Here is an 11452-nt window from a genome sequence, read left to right as displayed (position 1 = left end):
CTGGGCTGAGCAGTGTGAATAAGGGCGAAATTAGGCACAGCTATAGTATATCTTGTTGAATTGTCCCAGTTGTATCCTACCCCTGACTCTTGCTAACCGTCCATTGTTTTGACAGCTTTTTGTACTATAGGTATCACATTCAGCCTGTGGCTGCTTGATTAATTTTGGATTTTTATTGTATGTAGATTAAAAGTTAAGTTTTAGGAAATTGCCTTAAGCGACGTCTATAATTACCGTACATCTGTCGTCCCATTCCTTCTTAGTTGGCTTAGTTGTAATTACACCTGCTCCCCACTGGGGTTGCGACAGTGAGGAGTTATACTGTACAGTGAAGAGAAGGCAGCGCTCATACAAGCACTGCTTTCTCTTCAAACAGCTGATTGGCGGGGTGCTGGGAGTCGGACCCCCGCCGATCTAATATTGATGACCTATGCTGCGGATAGCTCATCAATATGAAAAAAGCAGACAACCACTAGAGAGGAATCTGATATGCTTCTTTTTATATATCTATACAAAATATTTCTGACAGAAAAGATAATAGAACAATAGGCAGTTCTTTGTTTGATAGGTGTAAAGGTAACTGGGTGAGGAGATCAAGAGTGGAATAGTGTTGGGAGATTTAAGAATTTTGGGGGTCATTTATTATCCAGAAATACGCCTATATTCGGCGTATTTCTGGCGCAGATTGCGGCTCCAGTTTTAGGCATAGAAAATGGTCAAAATGTAAGCCAGCTAGGATGCTGTCTTACATTTAGACTGGCGCTAGATGCGCCAAAGTTATGTAGAGGCCCGCGCCTCTTCATAACATCGGCAGATTCACCGCCAGATATAGGGGTTATTAAGCGTCTAAAACGTCGGTCTTAATAAATGACCCCCTTTGTTTCTAGATTGTTTACTAAAGCAAGATCCACCCACCCAGCCTTCATTATAAGTTTTGTTGTGATGTTCTACATTGTAAGGTACTTCACAGACATGTTGGTTGCTGTGGGCCGTGGTGAGATAAAAACAGGCTTCACAGCACTGTTTTTCATCTGTTAGGGGGAAGGGGGACCCAGGATTTGCGGCACATCCACAGTTTCAGATGGACTTGGGCAACCACGAAAGCTTGCTCATGGAGAACCAGCGGTTGCTCGGAGGGAACCAGTGGAGGTGCTTAGGCATCACTGCTCCAAGTCAGTGGGAGGCAAGCATGCCGTGGCCTATGGTGTTAGGTGGCACGATCAGTCGGGTTCTCCCAACTGTGCTGTATAAATAATGGGTGGTTAGTGCCCTAAATTATTTGCCACAATATTGTTTTGGCATGGGTACTTATGTTTGATGTGTGAAGTGAGTGTGCATTCCTTAGTCAAATTCTGGAATGACATAATCAAAAGTCCCTTAAAGAAGGCTTGCAAACTATAGCACCTGTATTTGTATTCATTGAGGGCCATTTATCATGAGGAGAATTTTTAAAATCCGCTTTGCAGAAGTCTATGGTGTTTCATAAATTTGGTGCCAAATAATCCCAAAAAGTTTCAAAGCCGTTGTTGCAACATTTTGAATCCAAAATTCTGGGGTTTAGGGCAAAATTTTCCCAGTTATCTTTTTAAGTGTCTCTGCACTGTCTCTTATGGATTTCCCCATGTGACTTTATCATTTTGTTTCTTTATCAGGGGCATATTCATTAGCATACACACACATGTAAGTGTATCAGCCTCATGACGTCTTGGTGCTGACCACATTTGGCAGCGAGTTCAATTAATATATTAGGCCAACATGCTTTCACGTTGCAAGGGCAGTAGTGTGCTGTGCTGCAAAACTGCAGCAGTTTGTTACAAATTGCCATGTTTTTTTTGTAACATGCGTATGTTCTTGACCTGTACTTGTCGAGACACTAATTATGTCATAGTACATTATGATGTCATAATGCATTTGGCTGTTATAGTACATTATGATGTAAATGTATTATTATCAAAAATAAAAGGACAGGAAGCAGGCGCTCCATTGTGTATTACCTCCATAACACTGGTAAAACGGGATCTAGACAGCCGCTTACCATAGAAAGTTGCATGTCAATGGCTTATCAGCAATCCCAGTTATCACTCCAGTTGCTTCCTACTGCCTGGGATAACAGAATCCAGTCCCAGTAGAGTAACAATAGTACAGGATTTATACAGGGCGCTAAGTAAACTCTTATGGGATATTTATTTTGAAAACATAAGCAAAATCACAGAACAGTGCTTCATATATCGTGGCGGTCCTCCACATGCCTGAGGAAGGTGGCAGAATGCCACCAAACGCTTTGCTATGTATGCCCATCTAATTATAAAAAAAAAAGTTTCATAAGGGATTTCATGACTTGAAGTATTGAAAAGAAAATTGATGATTAATGAAGTCTTCTGAGAAAACACAGCATCTGCTGCAGAGATCACACCTTGTGCGATACTCTGTCGGAGGGAACATAATTCATCAAAGATTCCCTATTGGATTTAGAAATGACATGCAGTGCAATTGGAAAGTCTTCAGATCCCTTCACTTTTTTCACATTTTGTTATGTTCTGGCCTTGTGCTAAAATAAAAAATGTTTAAATTTTTCCCTATCATTCTGCACTCAATACCCCATAACGAGAAAGTAAAAACAAAATGTTTCAAAATCTTTGATAATTTATGACATAGTAACATAGTTTATAAGGCTGAAAAAAGACATCTGTCCGTCCTGTTTTGAGAAGGAAAAACTAAAATCTTGCATTGCCATAAGTATGCAGATCCTTTACTCAGAACTTAGTTGAAGCATCTTTGGCAGAGATTACAGCCTCCAATCTTCGTGGGTATGATGCACACCTGGATTTGGGGATTTTCTGCCATTCTTCTATGTAGCTTTTCTCCACCTCTGTCCGGTTGAATGGGGACATATGGTGGACAGTCATTTTCAGGTTTCTCCAGGGTTTATATATTTAGGAGAGTGAATAGGATGAAAAGGATACCCTATTATGTCCCTGTAGCCCTACGCTGGTTCTCCACATGGGTCTACCACGTGGAGAACCAGCGTAGTGTTACAGGGATATAATAGGGAAACCTTCCCATCCTGTTTATTCTCCTGGATATTTAAATCCTGCAGAACTAATCTACAACACCGGTAAGACTGTTCTTATTGTGAGCACTGGTGTATGACAGCACTTTCTGAAATGACGTGGTATAGTGTTGCCTGCTTTATTGTTTGTTGAGCTTTATTATTGTGGGGCCAATTTTTATGGTAGTTTGGATTAAAAGTTATGTTTTAGAAAATACTCATGTTGCTACATATTGCTTCCATACGGAACTGTTGTATATTTACGTGTCCACTATGTTTAGTGGAGTTTTTTGTTTTTGTTTCATCAGACCAGAGAATCTAGTTTCTGAGAGTCATTTAGTTGCTTTTTGTAAACTTTAATGTGTCTTTTATTGAGGTAAAACTTCTTTCTGGCCACTCTGCTATAAAGCCCAGATTGGTGGAATATTGCAGTGATGGTTGACCTTCTGGAAAATTTTTCCATCTGCACACAGGATCTCTGGAGCTCAGCCAGAGTGACCATTGGATTCTTGGTCACCTCTTTTACCAAGGCCCTTTTCCTCCCAATTACTTTGGTGAGGTAGTCAGCTCTAGGAAGAATCCTGGTTGTTCCAAACATCTTCCATTTAACCCCTTAGGGACGGGGCTCATTTTTACCTTAAAGGGGTTATCCGAGTTAACTTAATTTCTCTCTATGGCTTTATTTCTCCTATACATTAGTTTTCCTAAATCACTTGCAGTACCTATCTTGTGCCGTTTCTCTGCTATACTAAACAGTCATGTGACCGCCCACGTCATCAGCTGTGACGTTCCGTTTACATGGAGCTCTCTGCTTGTCGGAGTGACTAAGCCATGTAAACGGAACGTCATCAGCCTTGGCCACGCCCCCACCTCTCTGGATTACAGTCCGTGCGGCTGTGAGTTGATCGCGCATGCGCGATCCTCACTTGTGCCGCGGCTACCTCCAAGTTCCTCCCTGCGGCTAATAGCTGATCCAATGGTATAAAATATTCTAACCCCCAGGTGTTCCCATGGTGACGGGGACGCTTGCCTGGTTAGAATATACCATCGGATCTGAGTTTTTCGAGCTCAGTGAGATCGTAAAAAACTCAAATCCGATGGTATATTCTAACCCCCAAGCGTTCCCATGGTGACAGGGACGCTTGCCTGGGGGTTAGAATATACAGGGCGCTGTAGTGAGCTCTTTACTTGGATTATTACAGGATATCTCTTACTTTGTCTTAGCTCTGTACTCCGGTAATAGCAGAGCAGGCAGTTCGGGGGGCGGCGCTCACTCACTGTCACTGACGTCACGCGCCTGCTCCTCCCACTAGGCGGAGCAGGCGCGTGACGTCAGTGAGTGAACGCCGCCTGCACTGCCTGCTGTTGTTACCGGAGCTAAGCCAAAGTAAGAGTCAGAGACTCAGAGATTTCAAAATAATAAGAAAATAGCTCTGCATTGAGAAATGAAGTGACTGATTAGTTTATTAATATACTGCTGCTGTGAGCGTCGGGGAGGGGGATCTGTGGATGGCACTGTAGGGGGATCTGTGGTCTGTGGATGGCAGGCAGTGCCATCCACAGATCCCCCTACAGTGCCATCCACAGACCACAGATCCCCCTCCCCTAAACAGTGCCATCCACACAGATCTCCCCCCTAAACAGTGCCATCCACAGATCCCCCCTCCCCTAAACAGTGCCATCATGATGATCAACCCCTCCCACAAATATTCATGAGGGAGAGATGAGTCATTGTTGTTACTGCTGCATGTAAACACAGCAATAACAGAACCTAGAAAAGGTGTAAAGATCGTTTTTTTTTTCAAAAAATCAAGCTTGACTAATGTATATGTATATCCTGATTAATTTTGTTAGGTTTTATTTTTTTTCCCATAACTCGGATAACCCCTTTAAGGACCAGGCCATTTTTTGCAAATCTGACCAGTGTCACTTTATGTGGTGATAACTTTAAAACGCTTTTACTTATCCAGGCCATTCTGAGATTGTTTTTTTCGTCACATATTGTACTTCATGACACTCGTAAAATGGAGTTTAAAAAAAATCATTTTTATTTATAAAAAAAATACCAAATTTACCATAAATTTGGAAAAATTAGCAAATCTTTAAGTTTCAATTTCTCTACTTCTATAATACATAGTAATACCTACAAAAATAGTTATTACTTTACATTCCCCATATTTCTACTTCATGTTTGGATCATTTTGGGAATGACATTTTATTTTTTGGGGATGTTACAAGGCTTAGAAGTTTAGAAGCAAATCTTGAAATTTTTTCAAAATTTTCAAAAACTCACTTTTTAAGGACCAGTTCAGGTCTGAAGTCACTTTGTGAGGCTTACATAATAGAAACCACCCAAAAATGACCATATTCTAGAAACTACACCCCTCAAGGTATTCAAAACTGATTTTACAAACTTTGTTAACCCTTTAGGTGTTCCACAAGAATTCATGGAAAATAGAGATACAATTTCAAAATTTCACTTTTTTGGCAGATTTTCCATTTTAATAATTTTTTTCGAGTTACAAAGCAAGGGTTAACAGCCAAACAAAACTCAATATTTATGGCCCTGATTCTGTAGTTTACAGAAACACCCCATATGTGGTCATAAACTGCTTTACGGCACACGGCAGGGCACAGAAGGAAAGGAATGCCATACGGTTTTTGGAAGGCAGATTTTGCTGGACTGTTTTTTTGACACCATGTCCATTTGAAGCCCCCCTGATGCACCCCTAGAGTAGAAACTCCAAAAAAATTATCCCATTTTAGAAACTACGGGATAGGGTCGCAGTTTTGTTGGTACTAGTTTAGGGTACATATGATTTTTGATTGCTCTATATTACACTTTTTGTGAGGCAAGGTAACAAGAAATAGCTGTTTTGGCACCGTTTTTATTTTTTGTTATTTACAACATTCATCTGACAGGTTAGATCATGTGGTATTTTTATAGAGCAGGTTGTCACGGATGCGGGGATACCTAATATGTATACACTTTATTTTTATTTATGTAAGTTTTACACAATGATTTCATTTTTGAAACAGAAAAAAAAATCATGTTTTAGTTTCTCCATAGTCTGAGAGCCATAGTTTTTTCAGTTTTTGGGGCGATTATCTTGGGTAGGGTATGATTTTAGCGGGATGAGATGACGGTTTGATTGCCACTATTTGGGGGTGAGTATGACTTTTTGATCGCTTGCTATTACACTTTTTGTGATGTAAGGTGACAAAAAATGGCTTTTTTTACACCGTTTTAATTTTTTTACGGTATTCCCCTGAGGGGTTAGGTCATGTGATATTTTTATAGAGCAAGTTATTATGGACGCAGCGATACCTAAGATGTATACACTTTTTTTTTTATTTATGTAAGTTTTACACAATGATTTCATTTTTGAAACAAAAAAAAATCATGTTTTAGTGTCTCCATAGTCTGAGAGCCATAGTTTTTTCAGTTTTTGGGCGATTATCTTGGATAGGGTATGATTTTTGCGGGATGAGATGACTTTTGATTGGCACTATTTTGGGGTGCGTATGACTTTTTAATCGCTTGCTATTACACTTTTTGTGATGTAAGGTGACAAAAATGGCTTTTTTTTACACCGTTTTTATTTTATTATTTTTTTACAGTGTTCATCTGAGGGGTTAGGTCATGTGATATTTTTATAGAGCAGGTTATTACGGATGCGGCGATACCTAATATGTGTACTTTTTTTTAATTTACTTAAGTTTTACACAATAACAGCTTTTTTAAAACAAAAAAAATGATGTTTTAGTGTCTCCATATTCTGAGCCATAGTTTTTTTTTATTTTTTGGGCAATTGTCTTAGGTAAAAGCTCATTTTTTGCGGGATGAGGTGACGGTTAGATTGGTACTATTTTGGTCGGCATATGCCTTTTTGATCGCTTGCTGTTGTACTTTTAGTGATGTGAGGTGACAAAAAAATGGTTTATTTAGCACAGTTTTTATTTTTTATGGTCTTCATCTGAGGGGTTAGGTCATGTGATATGTTTATAGAGCCGGTCGATACGGACGCGGTGATACCTAATATGTCAACTTTTTTCTTTTTACCAATTTTATTTGGGGGAAATGACGATTTTGTTTTTTTTTACTTGAAACTTTTAATTTTTTTTTTGGGGGGCGACTTTTTTTTCACTTTATTTTTTGTCCCACTTTGGACTTCCACTTTTGGGGGTCTAATCCCCTTTACAATGCATTCCAATACTTCTGTATTGGAATGCATTGGCTGTATGAGTAATACAGTGTGTATTACTCATACAGCTTCCTGCCTATGAGATCCAGGGGGCTGGATCTCACAGGCTCGTCACCCGAAGGCAGTGCCGATGCCTAAGGAAGGCATCGCGCTGCCTTCCATGCCATTGGGTTCCCATTACAGCCGCACGGGGACCCAATGGCACCTCCGACCGCCAGCAACTCCCGTAAACGCCGCAAACTGAAGGTCTGAATTGACTAGGCATTGTCCCAGGGTGCCTGCTCAATGATTTGAGCAGGCACCTTGTTCCGATCACAGCCAGCCACGCGGCGGTGATCGGAACTACACATGACGTACTGGTACGTCATGTGTCCTTAAGTACCAGGACATCATGCCGTACTGGTACGTCATGTGTCCCCAAGAGGTTAAGAATTATGGTGGCCATTGTGCTCTTAGGAATTTTCAGCACCCTTCTCCAGATCTGCACTTTCACATGTTACTGTCTCTGAGCTCTACAGGCAGTTCTTCTCTCATGACTAATGAACAGGGATGTGCCTTTCTAAATTATGTCAAATCAACAGAATTTACCACAGGTGATATCCAATCAAGGTGTAGAAACATCTCAAAGATGATGAAGAGAAATGGGAGGCCCCAGAGCTAAATTTAAAGTGTCATAGCAAAGGGTGTGGACACTTATGTCCATGCAAAATTATAGTTTTTAACTTTTTTTTAAATAAAATTGAAAACATTTCTCAAGTTCTGTTTTCACTGTAGGGTACTGAGCGCAGATTGATGGGGGAAAACATGATTTTTTTTTATTTTAGCACAAGACCGCAACTAAGGCTACTTTCACACTCGCAGTAAACTTTTACGGCAGGCTGTTCTGGCTGCACGCTGCGTTGTTTTGTCCAGCCGCCTCTCTGCATGTTTGCTGTGCTGTGGCCGGATCTCCAGCCGATCCTCATGCCGGAAAAGTTTACCGTGAGTGTGAAAGTGGCCTAAACTAAATGTGAAAACAGTGAAAAGGTCTGAAGACTTTCCAAAAGCACTGTACATTGGTATCAGAAGGACTAAACCACTGAAAAAAATGATATTGATACACATTTCCTATCAGACCTTTTTCGCTCACCATTATTAGCCCTGCATTTTTTATTTTGCATTTTTGCTTAATATGTTCTGATTTTGTTGATTTTTCCATTTATCTGGTAGTTTATGTTATTTCTCTTTGTTTTGGTCTTTCTTTTTTTCATCTTATCATGTAACACTGACACCTTCCATTTTCCTACAGCTTTTCTGTCTCCAGTTTAATCTTTTTAAGTCACTTTTTCACACGTCCTCCTTACGAGGCTCCAGCAGTACCTATTTCCACGTTTACTGCTTTAGTATTGTGTATTTAATCATTTACACATTGTTACTCATATCTACGTTTTTTTTTTCTAGTTCTACAAATGCTATTATGTATCACACTGATACCCCATTTTTCTTCCTAATATTCCAGATTGCTAATGTCCTAGATTTTTATAAGAATTAATTTATCACACATTTCTAGATTCTCATTTACATACGGTATCTGAGCTTTCCCATACTTTAGGTTTTCACTGACATGTAGGCTTTTCCAGTGAATGGTATTCCTTATATATAGGTCACATCCACACTTGTCACTTATTTTCATTCTCACTCTGTCCATCCGTTCTGGATGCATCCCTTCAGGTGTACAGAGACCTCATTCACTGTACAATCTTTATGCCGTGATTGACTCATCATTGCATAATGTTGGTTCCTTGTGGGGAATTTTCTCCACAATTATCAGTGTTCCTTTGTATTGTTTGATTCATTATTTTTCCATCCAACAGAGTATCACATAAGGTGCGAATTCTGCAGCAGATGCCGTTTTTTTTTACCAGGAGTTAACCCTTCAATCATCATTCATTTTCTTTATTTCAAGTTATGGAATCCCCTTTGTGGATCTTTAATTTTCAGTAAATGTTTTTTTTAAATAATTTTGTAATGTTCTGCATTGCATTCATTGTTGTTTTTCGTCTGGGTTATGTATATATAAAAACCCCAGGAGTTCTTATTGCATCAAGTGCCATCTCATAATGCATTATGATGTCACAGTACATTATTATATATTAATGCGCTGTGATGTCCTAATCAATTATGATGTCCAAATGTACTATGAGGTGTTAGTGGTTGTGTCATATGCAATATGTTGTCATATTGGTTGCATTATGATGTCAGATTACATTATGATGTCACAGTGGTTGCAATATGATGTCATAATGTATTATTATGTCATAGTAAATTATAGTAACATAGGGTTAAAAAAAAAGCAGGCTATGGGACACTACTTCAAAATGACTTTTTAATTATTTGTATTGATATTTTAATAAACTTTCCTCATTTTGTAGCAGCATCCCATATCCTGCCTTTTTCTAACATTGTAACCCTATCTCGCCAAAACTGAGATCACCGAAAGATCCCTATTGCAGGAGGGAGCGAAAACTACTGACCGTAGGGCAATATACTAACAAGCCCTGAATAGCACAACCCTATCTGGTAAGCAGTTCTAACAGGCATATTTGCATGTCTGACTCTAAAAATAATATATACCAGTGATGGCGAACTGCAACCCAAAACCCACTTATTTATCGCAAAGTGCCAACACGGCAATTTAACCTGAATACCACAGTCCAGTATATTATATCTTCCATGTACTTAATCACTCAGCTATAATAACCTGCCTACATTCAATGTGCTGCCTGTGCCGTCCATAGTGCGCCCTGCGCTGATGAATGGCAGGAAAAGTCTAAGGCATATTGGTACACCAAAGACTTTTTCCAGGGTGCAGGTGCCCACAGAGAGGGCTCTGAGTGCTGCCTCTGGCACCCCTGCCATAGATTCGCCACCACAGATATATACAATTGCTTGTCTGTTTGCAATGGGTTACAATATTATAATACATTATGATATCATAGTGCGTTATGATGCCACAGGGGTTGAAAGCTATGGGAGAGGGGAGAGCCAGCAATGAACTCCCTACCACACCCTACCGCAGCTCGCTCTCTTCATCAGGCACATGGAGTTGTAGTCACAAAATCCAGGCTATATATGGATTAACATGAAATGACACAACAAATTTGGCGATTTTTTTGACAAGGTTGTGTGACCCAATCAAATCTTTCCTTAAAGGGGTTATCACATAGTACATGACAATATCTTTCTAACAAATCTACAACCAGCCCTGTACCTCACATGGATCCAGAGATCTCCCCATTCATTGCTCTGCTAGATTTACCAACAGAGGAGGATGCGTTATGACATCATAATGTGCTATGAAATCCTAATGCATCCATTATGACATTACAGTGTAAAGAAAGTGGAAGAAAGGAGCACAAGGGGTACTCCCTGACATGATACCCCCAAAAATAGTAAGGCACAAAGAGTACAAATATGAGCTCACTGGATGGTTTTGTGCAGACAGAGGAACAGCCGTGGAAATTGCTTGTTCCATAGGGTAGTAAAGCAACTGCTGCCCCTTTATTCTCAAGAGTGGGGCTCCCAGAGGGGATTAGAACCTTATAGCTGAAACTAGCAATATGCCATAATTTAAAGGGGTTGTCCGGGTTCAGAGCTGAACCCGGACAAACCTTCATTTTCACCCCGGCAAACCCCCTTACTTGAGCGATTTAGCGCAGGGCAAAGGAGAGCATCGGATCATGAACTGCTCCGATGCTCTCCTTTGCCCTGCGCTAAATCGCGCAGGGCAAAGGCATTTTTTGGAGATCCGGTGACGAACCGGGCTCTCCATGGGGCTGCCAGGAAGCCCAGTGACGTCACCAGCACTGATGGGCGGGCTTTAGCGCTGCCCTAGCCAGTTAAACGGCTAGGGCATCGCTAAACCACGCCCATCACAGCCGGAAAAACGTCACCGAACACACTGCCGGGCGGAAGCTTCTGCCCGGCAGTGTGTGATTGTAAACAAAAGAGCCTTTGCCCTGCGCAATCTAGCGCAGGGCAAGGGAGTGCATCGGAACATGAAATGCTCCGATGCTAACATCAGGGCGGCTGCCGGGGTGAAATTATGGGTATGTCCGGGTTCAGCTCTGAACCCAGACAACCCTTTAAGAAAAGGGAATACCATTTTAACTGAGCCATCTTTTTGTTGTGTCCTATCTGGACATCTATGTGTTTTATC

The sequence above is a fragment of the Bufo bufo genome, chromosome 3 (genome assembly GCF_905171765.1).
Source record: "Bufo bufo chromosome 3, aBufBuf1.1, whole genome shotgun sequence".
Classification (NCBI taxonomy): Eukaryota; Metazoa; Chordata; class Amphibia; order Anura; family Bufonidae; genus Bufo; species Bufo bufo.
Note: the sequence above shows the minus strand (reverse complement) of the source record.